This window comes from Chelonia mydas, chromosome 10, assembly GCF_015237465.2.
Source record: "Chelonia mydas isolate rCheMyd1 chromosome 10, rCheMyd1.pri.v2, whole genome shotgun sequence".
Classification (NCBI taxonomy): Eukaryota; Metazoa; Chordata; order Testudines; family Cheloniidae; genus Chelonia; species Chelonia mydas.
The window spans coordinates 75,228,677-75,246,484 of record NC_051250.2 but is presented as its reverse complement, the minus strand read 5'-3'; positions in this window follow the sequence as shown (position 1 = coordinate 75,246,484).

The window sequence follows — 17,808 nt, the reverse complement described above, 5'->3', positions numbered from 1 at the left end:
GGGGGATCAGGGCTGGGCCAGGGCGTTGGGGCTCCAGCCAGCACTTACCTCAGGCAGCTCCCAGCCGCAGTACGTCCCCCCTCCAACTCCTACATGTAGCAGCTCTGTGCATTGCCCCAGCCCCAGGCGCGGCCCCCCCAACTCCCCTTGACCCCGGCCAAGGGGAGCTGCAGGGGCGGTGCTTGGGGCGGGGGCAGCATGTGGAGCCCCCTGGCTGCCCCTGTGCGTAGGAGGAACATGGCCCACATCTGCTCCCACTCTGGGCCCAGCTCTGTCCAGTGACACTGCCTCCTGTACGCCCCCTTATTAGGGTAAGCCGAGGTCCTGTTACAGCCGCGACAGTCCCATTTTTAAACCCTATCCCAACTGTCCTGGCTTTTTTCACAGAAGTGGGCATTTGTCCTGTTTGCTCTTTCCAACTGATCAAGTTGGCAAGAGCAAACAGGACAAATGGCCACTTTTGTCAAAAAAGTAGTGCGCAAAGGAACATAAGGGGGGCACGTGTCAATGCAAGACCTGCCCTGCATAGGAGGCAGGGCTAAGGGAGCAGTGATGCCAGTGTCAGCCTCACTCAAGAGGTAGGCAGGAGTCGGGCTAGAGGCTCAGGCCAGCCCCGTGTGGGGGGATGAGCGGCTCAGGCCAGCCCCCCATGCGGGGGGAGGGGGCTCGGGCCAGCCCCACATGCTGTCCCTCCAGTTTACCCTTTCAGAAATATGGTCACCCCACCCCTTATCCAATCACAGTCCTCACCCTCACACAGTTCCTGTCCACATCACACTGGCCCCTGCACACTCCCATCCGCACTTAGGATGAATTTTGTCAAGGCCTGCTGACTTGAATACAACTAACTTATCTAAATATTGTTTAACCTCCTCTTTCCCTGTGCTGGGTCATGAAAGGCAGCGTCATTCTGTACTAACTATAAATTTCCAAGAGGACTTCCACGGTTGTCCCAAGAACACAAATATATTGGGATAATCCAGTCCGAAAGGCATAAAGCTGTGGATGACGAAGGTGAAATCCACATCACAGAGTAAAAAGATTGCTACCTTGTAAGCCAAATGCAAATGGTAAAAAGGAACTTCTGGCCACTGCTTTCACTTGAGAATCCAAGAGTAGATAAGGACTCTAGGATCTGAAGTTTGCATTGTTTGATAAAGGGTAGGTAAACCAACCACAAAACAAATCAGCCAGCACCTCCCACACACACACACACCTGAAGATACTTCATCCTACCACCAATGCCTCCTCATCTATTCTGCACTGAGTCTGAACCAGCTCCTGTTTAATCTATGTCCCAGTACCAGTCAGGAAAATAGGAGAAATTTCACCAAATAGGGCAGCCCCGATTCTTTCACTATCTTCCTAGGAGGAGTAAAGGAACAAAACCCCACAGAACATCACATGAGAGTGCTCATAGGGCAAGTGAGTAATTATCCAACAGTACTCCTTCTGGGGTCACTCTTGAGAGGTAAGGAGAGAATCATCAAGATGCAATTCCATCTATCCAACATAGGATTTACAGGCAAGACAGAAAAATCATGGCCAGTGGATCAAAGACTACTGCTAGATCAAGAACCACCAGTGAAACAAAAAACCTCCCTTTTTTGACCAAGGTAACTAGTGCAATTTCTGTGCCATGTATACAAATATGATCAAAGGAATGGAAACTATGCAAGAAAACCATGAAAAGAGATCTGTATTTGCTGGGAACTTGTCCTAATTGTAAATAGATAACCTCAGAGATTATTGGTTGTGGATCTCAGTTAACATGGTTTTTCAGCAGTTATAATGGCAATAGAGCTTTTCCACCACTCTCTACTCCTAAGCATTTCCACTCAATCAGAACTCTTCAGGACTTCAGAGTCTGTCTAAGTCATCCTCCCTGATTTAATTGCCAACAGATTCTTATCTCACATTGTAGATCCATGAACCCAAAAGTAAACATTCTAGCCTTGGAATTACCTTTCCAACACCTTATGTCACCTCTAGAGCATATGTGGTGTTTTAAACAGCGGCTTTTTCACAGTGTGTTTCACACAAAAACTCTCAGTCTCTGGCTCTTAATTAATATACCTAATGGCATTTGTTTTATTTTTAAAAAAATAAAAAACCAGGAATTGTAAAGTCACAAATAAATTAGATGGTGTGTCGCTTTATGGGTATTTGTCAAATAATAAAAAAGCAATGTAGGATGTCCTAGAAGAGGCTAAAAACAACATGTGTTCTAAAATCCACAGGCCAAATTTATTCTAGTGTAACTTCAACAAAGTTAATGAAGATAATTCACAAAAGGAAGACCACATTATCCCACTCAGGTACATAAGATCGCTTGTATAAGAATGCTGTAATGTGGGTGTATGGTACATTTGTCAGGTTGGAGTTACAGGAAAAAGTTCTCTTTCAAACATGGAATCACAGATATGTTGTTTTTAGTCAGCTGCTGTTTGGCCTCCTTTCATCAGGTATTAAATGTCGGAAATATTTGTATTGTCTACATCACGCACTGCATGACTGACCTACATCCCAGCAAAGCTTGTGATATTTAATATGTTCTCAAAATGACAGAATGTAGGTTTCTTTGGGATTCACACACTTCTGCTGGGACTTCTGCACCATTTTGCATGTTAACATGAATCAACAGCTGGGTTTAAGCGTGATGATATAAATAGCAGCATCATGCTGCAAGCGAGCTTCTTGGAAAGTAAAGAAAAAAATACATTATTTAATGCACCCTGACATTTGCTTTTCCTCCCCTTATTGCTAAGCTGTATTTCTGTACACACCCCTCACAACAAATGCAAAGATGTTGACTTCTTCACATTGACATAACAAATGGTGCCTGAGCCTAAGAGAAGATGATATCCAGAGCAGTTTACCTCCCTTTAGCCACACAGCTGGCAAACTGTACACAGTAGGAAAAGGAGTGATAATGTAGATGGAAATTTCAGCTTCCAACAGGATTTCAGATCTACAACCTTTATTTTCATGGTTGCTCTATGTAGTTTCAGAAACTTCCTGCTTTTGCAATATCTTTCCATTCATTAAACTTCAGCTTGCAATTAAACATTCTGACATAACATAGCTGAGATTCCTTGGCAACAACTTTAACCAGAGGTTTTCAAGAGTTTCCTTCAGACGGCTTTAAATTTTCATATCCTCATGAATGCTTGCCACCTTCTTTTCATAACTTGAAAAAATAAGCCTCTCTTAAGGAAGTTCATTGTTCCTATATTTTCCCAGCACACATGTCCTGTTTTTAGAAATGTGGGATGCACATGTATATTTATAGAGACAGATGCGTACATATGCGTATTATAACTTTACATCTTACACAGAACACTTGGTAGGCTAAGCAGATCCAAAGAAAAATGGTTATTACAGTTTAATATTTTATCCACTAAACTACTTTTTTCTTTCCATAATATTGGATCATTTCTACATTTTTCAAAAATTCATATTTACTGCATCATTCAGACACTGCAGCCTTTCATCTAATATTATATACTGGTTAAAATATGTGTACTGCTGCAAAAATAAATGCAACAGTAAACTCTCTGTTTTTAAAATTAATTAATTTTTTTAAGCAGTACCAGCAGCAGCAGCTTGTCCTTCCTCCAAACTGGTAGAAATTTCATTTGAATTTTTAAGATGCTTCGATACAATTTACCATTTAGAAACCTATATAAATGCATTTTGCAGTTACTTCTAATTTGAATTTTAAATAAGATAAGCAAGGGTTCTCTATGCTAAAACTGAACTCTGAGTCGCTTAATCTGAAACAAACTCTTAAAGGGACACTGTCAGTTTAAGAATTGTGCTTCTGTCTAGGTTATAAAATTACTAAATTTGAGAGGTTAGAGAAAGAATATCCTTTTTGCCAGTTGTTTAACTTCTATATTTGACAGCACTGTCTGTATAAAGTCAGTTTGGCTGGTTCCGTGTATAGAGGCTGTTTTCCCTGTTTGGAAACAATAGGAAAATGTGGTTTCAAAGTCACAAAAACGCACGGAAGGATGCGCTGTACCTGAAACGTCAAGTTGATGGTGTTCCTTTAAGCGACAAACCACTCACGGCACCCTTGAAAATGAGATGACTTGGATCCTGCAAGGTGCACAGCATCCTCAGCAGTTTTGCTGGTTAGTCCTGTATATCCTTGACATATTTTTATATAGTCCCAAGCCATGCAGTGTGGATCAGAATCCAAATTCTCCAGAGTTCAAATGTTTTTGGATACTTGGTTTTCTTTTAGCCTCATGACAGTCCCAGTTTAACTCTCTTTTTCATTCCAGCCAGGCAGGAGCAAACTCCTGCTTAAAATCTCCCATAGGGTAGAGTAATAAAGCTGGGCTGGAGTTATCCAGTGGAAAATCTGAGGTGTTTGTTGGGTTTTTTTTTTTTTATCTTATTTTAAAGAAAGACACAATCTCAGTTCAACCTTAGGTCCCAGAATGTTGGACCTCATGGCTTATCTGCACGATGAAATCCTGGCCTCATTGAAGACAATGCAAAAACTCTCATTAATCTCAGTGGAGCCAAGATTTCACCCAGAGTTGCACCAGTTTATTTTAAAGTGTGATTTTTAAACTAATTTAGTTTAATTGATGCAAAAGGCTCAGCTGTTTTAAACCAGATTTAAACTAGCATAGGAATGTCCACACACCCCATTACACTTGTTTAATTAAATCAGTTTGAAGTCCCATCTTTAATTAAACCAGTATAACTGTGTGCATAGACCAGGGTCCTATTTTGGTTTCTTTTAAATCAATTAGGAGCAGATTTAAATAAAACTGAAATATACCACTCAGTCCAGAACGAGAGTGCAAGTGCGTGTGTAGACATAGGCTGTCTGTGTAGTCTTAGCCTGCGTAGACATAGACATAGGTTTAGTCTGACAAATAAAACCACTTTAAATCAGCGGCAAGAAACAAAAATCAGTTGCCCAACTGCTGTACACTGCCTAGGGCACGTGCACTCACTTCAAACAACAAACACAATTTGAGAAATGGGCAAGGACAATGGGCCAAATTCTCAATGAGGCCTCTGCAAACTCATCAAAGTTTCTAACAGAACCTCCTGGGTTCTTCCAGTAGAATTTGTGTCAATCAATCACATTAAGCTCCTCAGGCAACGAACTGTGTATTCTCCTGTATTTTGTACAGCACTGAGCACACTGGGTAGCACTGAACATATAATTACTAAATATATAATAATGCTAACGTGGCCCTGGGTTAGAACACCGACTGTGAGCAAACATGAAACAGACTAGTCTATGTGCATTCCTCTAACTGAGGGAGAAGTAGTATGTAAATAAAAACACAGCTATTGAAAGAGTAAATTGGGGTTTTAAAACTGTTTTAATAATCTAAAGAATCATCAGTAACTTGATCTGAGAGAATAATCCCTAATGGAGAACATCAGCAAATAGATCATGAATTTCTTGAACAGATTAATCACTCACAATTGTTCAGTGACAGTTTAAGGATTTTGTCTACCTCTATTTGAAATTTGGGGTGTGTTGCTTAGTAGTGGTTAGTCACAAGGGGCCACACCCTTGAGCGACTTGGTTATACCAACCTTGCCCCTCCCCCCCCCCACTCCCCACCCTGGTGCAGACAGCGTTATGTCAATGGGCAGGCTTCTCCCATTGACATAGCGACCATCTCTCAGGGAGGTGGAGTACCTACGCCAATGGAAGAAGCTCTCCTGTTGGAGTATGTAGCGTCTTCACTAAGCACTGCAGCAGTGCCGCTGCAGCAGTGTAAGTGTAGACAAGCTCTGACGTGCTTAACAGAGCAAAACTGTCTTTGAAGGTAATGGGAGATTTGCTCAAATAAAGCCTATGGAATTTGACCCCTGGTTTTTACTCGCTGCATAGATGAGGATAATGCTTTAAGAAGTTGTCTGTTCAGAATGGTCATGGAAAGTTATTATTTAATATTGTGGTAGCACTTAAGACCCTAGTCATGGAGCAGGACCCCATTGTTATAGGGGCTGTACAAACACAGAACAAAAAGACTGTTCCTGCCCCAAACAGCTTACAGTCCAAAATCTGTGGGGAAAAATAATCTCGTGGTCCCTCTCCCAGCACACTCCCAAAATGCCCTGCTGTACCAACCAGTTCTGAACACACAAGGAGCTCACCTTGGCAGAATGGAGGAGATATAGCTGCCTCCCTGTGCTCTCCTTCTGTCCATCATCAGAGCTGAAGGGTATAACAAATATTCTGTAGCATGGAGGGCTTTTTAAGTACCCTCTGCCAAGGGATGAATTTTACCCACTCTGACTTTCTGTATCTGAACAGGATTCTATGCAATATGGTATAATTCATCATCCACAAGAAGTCACACACTTGGAATACTAGAAGTGTGTTATTAGGAGAGTTGAGTGTAGGAGGGAAAGCTGCTTGCAGTGCTAACTCCAGATTACAATTTCATCAGTGTCATTATCTGGAAAATATTTGCAGTGATGTGTTTGTGCATCTCAGAGTGGAATCTGGCCCATTGCATTTGCAGAAGTATTAGTGATTTCTTTAACGACCCTTGCAAGCCCTCTGTCTATGCCAAAACGGAAACGTTAGTATCTGAGGGCTTACTGCTAAATAGGCACTGCTGCAGTCGAGATAGTGGTGTCGATTTAGCGGGTCTGGTGAAGACAAGCTAAGTCGATGGCAGAGCACTCTCCCGTTGATGTCTGTATGCCACCTCCTCAAGAGGCAGAAGGTAAATCAGCTGGAGAGCATCTCCCATCGAAATAGCCTGGTGTAGACTTTGCTGTAAATCAACCTAAATTCAGTTACATAATTTACATAACCAAAACCAAAGTAGCATAACTTAGGTCGACTTACAGCATTAGTGTAGACCAGCCCAAAGAGAAAGAAACCTTGAAAACAGCTAAGAGTGAGGTGCTCCATCTGAATCGAGTGATTTCTGCAAATACATGAGACTAAACTAGCGCCGCCAATCATCACGGCTGCCTCTCTGTGACAACAAATATCTGAAGTATTGAAGCTTGAAGTTATTTATTTTTATCATACAGAACTAAACTGTAAACCACTGCTCTTGGAAACATGTTTTTCAACTACCCCTTAATTAGACTATATTTGCACCCTTTAAAGCAAAATAAATGTTATGCATTTAGCCTTACTGTTAACCTTAACACTCTGCTATTACAGTCAATGTTTGTACAGCCTCTGTTACTGAACTACTCATATGAGCCAAATGCTTTGCAGGAATTTTTGAGGTAAGATGATCTAAACCACATCTTTTGTTAATTCAAGATCAAATGGCATATGCTTTACACATATCGTGCAGTCAGCAAGAGCATGTGGATTTCAGAAAACATTTTAAAATCAGGTTTTTCAAGTCACCAGTTGAATGAACCAAGTGATTCCCTGAAAGGGTTATCATTTAAAGAAGTAAAGGACCAAACTCAATACTAGTGTAAGTTACAGATAAGGTAGGAGTAGACATAATGTGCATGTCAGAAGGGCCAGAGAGAGGACAGTATCAGGAAAAGCACCTAGCAATAGTATGTAAAACAAAACAGATTCCACACCTACTTTTCCTTATATTCTACCATAAGTTGCCTTCTGTGCTACACCACTTTTCTTCTCCCTTAGGTGTATATGATATACTAGAGCTACCCATCTAGGGCCAGATCCTGATCTTTTACCCTGGTGTAAATTTGGAGTGACTCCACTGACTGGTGAAACAGAGTAGAATCTGGTTGCCCCTGATTGCCAAGTGGATACAAGTTATATTGTTTTAACACCCACCTATTTATCATCAAGGTATGCCAGACCTGTAATTCATATCATTCAGTTGTGGTGCATGAAGCGAAGTAACTGTTCTTACTCTGTTTCTGCGTACTGCAGCTTTAAATGTGTGGAGGAAAGTCTGTTTCTCTGGTGTGTTATGAGGCAGTTCCAAAATGAGACACACACTGTGCTCTCTCCTGTAGATTTTGTTCTTTCTTCTGTTGTTTTCCTTTTAGCTTGCGGCTGAGAGTACACGCTGCCCTTTGTGCATGGAAAACATAAGCAATGGCATGGCTGAGTCTGTCCCCAAGATTTCCACAGGAGCTGCTGCCATTTTCAGCAGGTCTGAATATACGGCCCATTGATTTACTTGTGTCTTTATCAGAACTAAAAGTGATTCCCTTCATTCCTCACTCTCTTGGTTCATTAATTGCTTCGCATTACTAACACAAACAGCACATTTCAAAATGCATTTCTCTCCTGGGCTCTGTTTACTTGTTATTGTAGTTTAGTGTCATTTGAAATGCTGGGTGATAGCTTACTGTGCCCTAGATAGTGGCGTTCCCAAATATGATTTATCATATCTGAAGGATAGTACAGTTACATCTGTAGTAAAATGAAGAAAAGTCATGGGGGAAAAGGGAGTTGAAACAGTTCTGGCTGTAAGGGGGATTGTGGAATTTGACATTTAAAGGTTCCTGTGCAAGATGTAATTTCCAGCTGAATAGTTCAGGCACTTATCCAGCTTTCACTTTGGCCCCAACTGTGTGCTAAGTGCAAACGAAATCTCTCTGAAAAGCTAATGACAATCTGACTTGATGTGGCTGTTTTGTTTTCAGCAAAAGAAAAAAAAAGTAAAGAAGAGAATTGTTCACATGAAGTGTGTGTGAATATTCTGCACAGGCCACTCAGAAGTAAACACAAGTACCAGAGAACAGCACACTTGGTTCTGACAGCTTGCAAATATAGTTTTATTGTATAGTCTTGCCACTTTTGAGTTGATGTTTGTAGTGTCTCGTACTGAATTATTCACACAATCTAAATCCTTTTCAGTAATTTGAGGTAGGTCAATTAATAGCACAGCTTTTGTCAATTTAAGATCATACCCTTTATAGATATCACACCTAAGCAGCAGCATGTGGATTTTAGCTTTTTTTTTTTTTTAAATCAACATGTTTTCTGATCACTAGTTTAATTAATCAAACATTTCCTTTAGAAAGTGATTCGTTAGTTCTATCAGCGAAAAGTCAACAGTGGTGTAAGCTACAAGTTGTGGGTGAAATCCTGTCTTGGTTGAGGTGTATGGGAGTCTCGCCATTCACTTCAGATGGGCCAGGATTTCACCCCAGGTATTCAAGCTCTGTTTAACCAAAACTCGCTCCTGTTCAGACTGCAGTTGTGTCCTCCATATGCGAGTCGCATTCTCAGGCACTCTCACAGTGAGCTAGAATGTTTAAAAACCAGGGATCTGGATATGAGACCTTGCATTCCATGCACAGCATGTCTCAGGCACATAAATATAAAACTCCTGCTTCATTTTGGAAAGATTTAACATTAAAGAATAGTACACAAGAGAAGCTTCTCAGGTGAAGCAATCTGGAAAATTAAGAGCATCAGAAATGTTAGGAGCAAGAATGGACTGACTTCTCTTTTGAGTTAGCAGTGGGACTGTCAAATATTTTTCTCACATACCTATATCTTCTGACCTCAGAGTCCAATGGTATCAATGCAGAGTCATCTCCCACTTCCACAGAACTTCATAGTGACAACCAAGTTGGAACTCAATTTCTTCTGCTCCGAGCCACAGGTCTCTGCCACCCAAAATAAATGAGAATCTCCTTTAGCTCCTGGTGTCATAGGCCACGTCACCCAGAGTTGAGCAGTTTTGAATCCATCCACAGAAGCCTAAAGTAGTGCACACACACGTTAGCTAGCTCATTGCAATCTCTCAATGTCTTTTCTAATGTCTATGGACCTTTCATTCTGATCAGTGTTGCAAAGTATGCCAAGTTAGCCCTAAAAGTCAGCTATTTGTGTCTCTGGATGCTCCATAAGCCAATACGGCATACACATGTAAACACCTTAGACTTCTCTACAGGAAGATCATCATTTTGCACCCTTTGCAGACAACCCTTCTGTTATTATTTCCCAAATCCCTCAGACTCTCAGTCCTCTTTCAACTCTATCCCCTTATAAAGTTGTAAAGAGAAAGAAACATGGCAGCAATAACTTGCAGTACAAAGTGTCAGTCACTGAACTCCTACTTTCTGATCATACAGTCAGGAGCAGCGGTACTCTGTAGTTAGTGTGTGCTATCAAGGTTCACCTACGGACTATACTCAGGACTGCTTTTAAGAATGGTTAGAACTCATCACAATGCTCATTAGGGCTCCTTAAGTTTAGCTGATCACAACTGTTTCAGCCCACAAGAATCCAAACACAAACTAGAGGACAGATATACTTCTCTTAACCCTTCTCTCCATGCCACAAACAAGAAAAATCACAAAACTACTAAGTCTAAATTTCACTGCTCAAGAACACATCTTCCCATCCCCAATGACTGTGCTTGCTAGCTGTGTCGCTAGATTGCACATTCTTCAAGGTGAGGACTTTGACCTCACATCAGTCTGTAAAGCGTCTTTCACACAGTTGGGGCTATTACCAAAAACAGTAAGGGAAGGCTTATCAGCAACTTCCTGCTCTAATACATTTGTTCTGGGCCACAAATTAGATCCCAATGTTCTTCAGATTTTTCTGCTTCTGAAATTTCTCCTGGGGTCTATCTGTTCAGGAGCCAACTTCACTAAATAGTTTTAGAGGTGAATTAAGAAAAAGTAGTAACTGCTAATTAAGCCCCAAGAAGAATAAATGAGCCAGTGTCAGAAACCAGGGAACAGAATTTGTTTTCCAGTCAGTTCTGGTGGAATAGTGTTTGCTCTGCTCCCTGATTTTTACAGAGGCTCGGTTATTCTTACGCCACTCCATTGGCCTATTTTTTCTTCCCAGAAATGAAGTGCTGACTGGTATGGATGGCACCAGGAGGCAGCCACAGTTGAGGCAGGGAAAGCCTGGATTTTATGTCCCAAAAAACTGAAGTAGCCATGATGCAGAAGTGGTGACAGGAGAATATAGTGTTACAGCGGCGGGGAGGAGGGGACCTTGATTTTATTTACCACTGGGACCTTGAAGCAGCATTTGGATGGGATTTTTTAAAAAAATATGTGTGTGTTAGTGCTCACACCACAGAAACCTGTGTTATAGCTCTCAGGTTCAAACCCAAGCCAGGTTGCAGTTAGTAATGACCAAAGGCAGTGGCCATCTGACATCTGTCGGTTGATCTGCATGAGAGGACCAGGGGTAGGTTCAGCTAAGCGGCCCAGGCTTGGGTGTGGGGGGCATGGATCATGACTTACCTCTTTGAGTCGGGGTTTTTAATATACGTGTGTGTCCAGCACCTAGCACAATGGGGCCCTGAACTCTGACTGAAGCGTCTAGGTGCTTCCATGGTACAAATACTCATCATCCCGCCCATTCAGCCACGTGTATCTTTGGAGGGTGGAGAGAGAAGCTCAGTTGCCATTGCACTCAGAAGCGTGGCACATTTCCCGAGCACTAGAGTTGTGTGGCCATCATTAAAAACAAAAGGCATAGTCAGTCAGGCATCAGCTACTATCGCAGATGGTGCCACACCTTCAAAGCTAATCAACAGAAAACAGCTACTAAGACAAAACAGAACGTAGTCTGTGCTGCTTTACGATGGGGCCCTCATCATGGGTGTGAACTGTATCATCAATGCCAGACCCAGCCCAGGTTGTCGGCCAACATCCGCTAGCAAAGACTATGGTCAGGGCCCTGATAAGAGAAAGCCCACTGACCCAAAGCCATAAGGGGCTCAGAAGTGGACATAGAGGGGGCTGGCCACAGCAGCTGGTGGATACATTGACGCAGAGGATCACCTTCTGCTAGCTGGTCTCCTCTGCACTGCAATCAGAAGTGAAAGCTGTCCCTAACCAGTGGAAACCCTAGTGTGAGGGCAAGGAGCTGCAACTCTGCTGTCTGCTACCTCAGTGAAATGCTCCTCCCTTGGGCAGAGTGGGATTAGCTGCGACACAGCAATGTATGCTACCTGTCCCTGCAGAAGCTTGAATGGTCAGTCCTTGCAGCAGTGGCTGCTTCTCCCACTGTCTTCAATTGTACAGCACCAGGCACACCGAAATAAGACAAAGGAACTATAAGAGTGCAGTAATAAAATGAATAATGCAATTTAAAACACAGGCTCCTTTACAGGGGAACAGCACAAAGCCAATGTTTGGAAGCCACTTTCCCTTTGAAATAACTTCTCTCTTGTTAACATCAAGCCAAGCCTTCTGCTCATACATAATGCATTTGGCCTCTTTTCTCTCGATTCCACGGTAGTGTCAGATTCCACGTGCTGCCTCCACAAGGCTGACTTTCTGGCTCTCCCAGAGAGAGCAAGGCCAGCATGGATGCTTGCAGTAGCCACTATTCTCATTAGGTTCAACAGGGATGGCTGTTTATTGTACATTATTTAAAGGGGTCAGACTCCTGACGTTTTCCCCCCAGAGTTTTGATAGTAATAGCTCAATACACATAAATACTGCGACATGCAGTAACAGTAAGTCTGGTTTGCTTCAGCTTGTCATTTCCACTCTAGATTTCTAAATAGATGCGCGAATTAGACAAATCTAAGGCTGAGTAGATCATGAGTTAATGTGCATACAAAGCAACTATATATAAAGGGCACGTGATTAAGAGCAATGCTCTAGCTCCCTACAAAGCCAACAAGGACACTGTAAGGAATTCAGTTTGTCAGTAAAAACCAAGAGGTGAAAAAAAAAAGTCATCTTTGATTATTTTAAATTAAACTTAACATGTTGAGAGGCGAAAGCAAGACTGCTGCTTTGCTCTTAACCACCTGCTCTCTACACATGGCAACTGACTACAGAAAAACTGAGGGCTTTTTATGCCTCAAACTAGAAGGCTAGGAATTGTTAAACTATAAACGATCGTATTTTATAGATTAACAAAGTTTCAACATAGATGGCCAAGATACTAATACAATTGCCATACTCATTACCATGACTCTCTCCATTTCTCCCCCACAGCATTCTGTCTTATTCAACAGGACCAAGAACCTGTCTGAGGTGCCAGAGTTATTCCTTTAGCCCTGTTTGGATGGGCATTGGTTGTACGGAAAAGCGCAAACATATTCCCCTTTTTATAGATTAGCACTAAGGACAACCCAGAGAATTACAGACTAGTCAGCTTAACTTCAGTACCCAGAAAGATAATGGAGCAAATAATTAAGCAATCGATTTGCAAACACCTAGAAGATAATAAGGTGATTAACAACAGTCAGCATGGATTTGACAAGAACAAATCATGTCAAACCAACCTAATAGCTTTCTTTGACAGGGTAGTCAAGGCTTCTGGATAGGGAGGAAGCGGTAGACGTGGTATATCTTGACTTTAGTAAGGCTTTTGATACTTCTCATAAACAAACGAGGGAAATACAACCTACATGGAGCTACTATAAGGTGGGTTCATAACTGGTTGGAAAACCAATCCCAGAGAGTAATCATCAGTGGTTCACAGTCAAGTTGGAACGGCATATCAAGAGGGGTCCGGCAGGTATCAGTTCTGGGTCCAGTTCTGTTCAATATCTTCATAAATGATTTAGATAATGGCATAGAGAGTACACTTCTAAAATTTGCAGATGATACCAAACTGGGAGGGGTTGCAAGAGCTTTGGAGGATAGGATTAAAATTCAAAATGATCTGGACAAACTGGAGAAATGGTCTGAAGTAAATAGGATGAAATTCAATAAGGACAAATGCAAAGTACTTCACTTAGGAAGGAATAATCTTTTGTGCACACATACAAAATCAGAAATGACTGCCAAGGAGGAGTACTGCGGAAAGGGATCTGGGGGTCAGAGTGGATCACAAGTGAAATATGAGTTAACAGTGTAACTATTATTGCAAAAAAAGCAAACATCATTCCGGGATGTATTAGCAGGAGTGTTGTAAGCAAAACACAATAAGTAATTTTTCTGTTCTACTCCGCACTGATTAGGCCTCAGCTGGAGTATTGTGTCCAGTTCTGGGGGCCACATTTCAGGAACGATGTGGACAAATTGGAGAAAGTTCACAGAAGAGCAACAAAAATGATTAAAGGTCTAGAAAACATGACCTATGAGGGAAGACTGAAAAATATGGGTTTATTTAGTCTGGAGAAGAGAAGACTGAGGTGGGACATGGAAAGGTTGTTACAAGGAGGAGGGAGAAAAATTGTTCTTGTAAACTCTGAGGACAGGATAAGAAGCAATGGGCTTAACTTGCAGCAAGGGAAGTTTAGGTTGGACATTAGAAAAAGCTGCCTAGCTATCAGGATAGTTAAGCACTGGAATAAACTGCCTAGGGGGGCTGTGGAATCTCAGTCACTGGAAATTTTTAAAGAGCAGGTTAGACAAACACCTGTCAGGGATGGGCTAGATAATACTTAGTCTTGCCATGAGTTCAAGGGACTGGACTAGATGATCTCTCGAGGTCCCTTTCAGTCCTATGATTCTATGCACTGTTACCCATAAGAGCAGGAGTTTACAGAAATAGGTTTCATATTTCCCATCTGTGCATCTTGCCTTCTCTGTATATATATATATATATACACACACACACACGGTCTATTAGCACTCTACAGCTTTGCCCATCTAGTAGGCAAGTTGCCTGCTCACAAGCTGCTCCAACTGTTGCCCTGGGGCATATACCAAGGCCAACTCCTCTTCCAGAAGTGCTTCTTTTGTGCTAGCACTAAAGCTTTAGGACTGCATGACTTCTCCCCATATACTGCTGACAATAATCTGCTATAAAAGAGTATATAGACATCAGGGAAGCAGACAAAAATGAGTTCCTCCTGGGTACTTGTTAGGATATAGATATTTAGGCCTGTCTGTAAAGGCCTGTACTCTAAGAATTTAGGTGTATTCTTATCACTTCGCTAGTTATAGAGGTATAAAAGAGAGAATCAAAATCACTGTCTGCCGATGTAAGGGCCTTCTCTTATTGCGACAGTCTGAGGCCCTGTTCTTAGGCTAAGGCCTTTGGCTAAGCAGCAGAGGCAGCCATAAGCTGGGAAGCGAACGGTCACATCCTCACATTCCAACCTAGTCACACTGAAATAAGGTGCTATTGGGCTGTTAGAAATACAATCCTGTCCTGATAATGCCTATCGCCTCCAGAGAAAGGGAAGTGCCTAGAAGATGTAAAAGGAAACTTAGTTTGATAGCATCCTGTCTGGCAAGAACTCACTTTTCAATAGCTGGGATGTGAAAGCCTCATTTCTTTGTTGTTCTATCACTGTAGTCCCCATTTCCCCATTATTTGTCTCTATAATTTCTGTCTGGTTCTGTGATTGTTTCTGTCTGCTGTATAATTAATTTTGCTGGGTATAAACTAATTAAGGTGGTGGGATATAATTGGTTAAATAATCATGTGACAATATGTTAGGATTGGTTAGTTAAATTTCAGGAAAATGATTGGTTAAGGTATAGCTAAGCAGAACTCAAGTTTTACTATGTAGTCTGCAGTCAATCAGGAAGCAAGTGAGGAAATGGGAACAGAGAATGGGGGTGGGGAAATTGGAATCGTGTTTTGCTAAGGGGGGGGAATGGGAACAGGGACACAGGTAAGGCTCTGTGGTGTCAGAGCTGGGAAGGAGGATACTAAGGAAGGAAACTGGAATCACGCTTGCTGGAAGTTCACCCCAATAGACATCAAATTGTTTGCACCTTTGGACTTCGGGTATTGTTGCTCTCTGTTCATGCGAGAAGGACCAGGGAAGTAAGCGGGCGAAGGAATAAGCCCCTAACAGTACTTACCATGGTTAATACTCACCAGGTTGTATTGCCATAGCGACTTTGGAAACAGACACTTTGGAGATGTCAGAAAGCGCATCACAAAGGCAGGGTCTGACAAGAGCACAAGATCCATAGTAACTGGGTAAAGACAGTACCATGAATGACAATGACAGTGGAGAACAAACTGAGCCACAGAAACAAAAGTAGAGGACGTAGCTGGACATCGCTAACTGCCCTCGCCCAGCCCCTTTGTGGTGAGACGAAGCCTGACTGTGGCCACTGGGGGCAGCAGTGCGGTGACTCCGGCAGCCAAGGGAGTGTGCCAACCATTGCACTGGGTAACAGCATGTAAGCAGGCTCTGCACTGCTTCCAAGGTAACTCACATTGCCCATGTAAACCCCTCTTTGGGTGGAGATCGACACTTACAACTGATACACGCAAGAAAGAGAACCTTATTCTTAATGTTCATGTCACAATAGTCCTCTGTTAATCCCTGGACAGGTATATTTTATCCCCAGAGGACATCAAGCATTTAGATTCTCCTCTCACGCTTGTGTAAATTGGAGTAATTCTGTTAACTTCAGTTGAGTTACTCCCAGTTTACAATCACGTAAATTGAAAGGAGAAGTAGGCCCAAAGTATGTGGTCTCCAAAAGTGCAGGGACTATACCGAAATCAAGGTTCCTCCCATAGCGCTGTCCATTGGAAAAAAACTCTGAGACCTTTAAACACTCTGTTCCTTGGCTCTCAACATTCAACAGCCTCCCAGCCAACGCTTTCCAGCTCCACTTCTGTAAATATTTGTGGTTTGCATTATTATTTGCTCACTAGATTATGATACGTTCTGCACTGAAGTCTGCAGCTTCAGGGCCTTTGTGAGGCTTCCCTCCTCTAGGAATTTCACAGATTAATTACTGCTGCTTCCAAGTCACCATGCCAGCTGATTCTGCATTATTTTAATAGTATATGCATGTCCTATTTAGCCTGAAGTATAAAGCTAATCTTGTTTCCAGTCCTCAAAGAAACTGCATATTTCACAAAGTTTCCCCTAGCGATCTTCTATTTGGTGCAGAGACTTAAAAGTCAGGACACCTGGGTTCTATTCTCCCCCCCCAGCAACTGACCCACTGTGCAGCCTTGAGCAAGTCGCTTAAAATCTCTCTTTGCATTTCCTCATCTATAATACTTACCAGTGTCACACGGCTCTTGCGAGGCTGAAATTTATCAGTGTTCCTAAGGTGCTTTGAGAGCCTCACTTGAACGGTGCCACAGAAAAGCAAGGCATTACTTTTACTGCAGTAATGGCCAGCTTTACAGGGTTTGAGGCCCAATTTCTCTCCTTTGGTTTTATTTCATCTCCTCCCCATCCTGCCTCTTTTTTCCTGCCACAGGAACAATGAGCCATTATGCCCAGTGCAGCAAGTTCCCTGCCAAGACACTGGTGGTGACAAGACAGTCGAAGTTCCCGTGAGCTCCAGGAGCCCCTCACGCTCTCAGAGCCGCAGCCCAGTGGATCCCTAGCACAACATGCTGCAGGAAGAGCTTCTCTTTCCAAGTGATGTATGGAAGATTGGTCCAGTTTTTCTTAGCTGAGGCCACAGGAAATAGCTTTTGTTCCGTGATTACATCATTCAAATCCTCCCACCAATGAGAGAAGCAGATGCTGCTCATTTTTCTTACTTGCCTGGATCAGTGAAATAAGTGGTCTGGCTCAGAATATACCCCACGGGTCTGACACTTTTCACCACATACCCACATGAAGGGGAGCTGGAGGGGGATGAGGGAGGGTGGTGAACACAGAAGAGGGGACAGATTTTGTGGCATGCCCCACCTGCCCTGGGGAGCCCCCACTTTGCCCAGAGAAGGAGGAAGCCGGGCAAGGCAGCAGTGGCTGTAAGTGGCGCAAATCCCTTTGGCACCCCTTAGATAAGAGCACCAGTTACTGTCGGGGTGTCTGGCCCACGTGGTGTGGGTACACAGGGCAATCCTTTGAGGCGGCTCCACTACTGGATGCGATTTAAGAAAATGCTTCAGTGCTGGGTAACCAAATAAGCAGGTGAATGGGCAGCAATGGGAAACCTTTCCAGGCCTGCCCCTGCACTGAAAGCTTTTAGCCTTTGGAAGAAACAGCCCAGCCTTGTTTCTCAGCCCTGTAGCACTGAGTGTGGGGG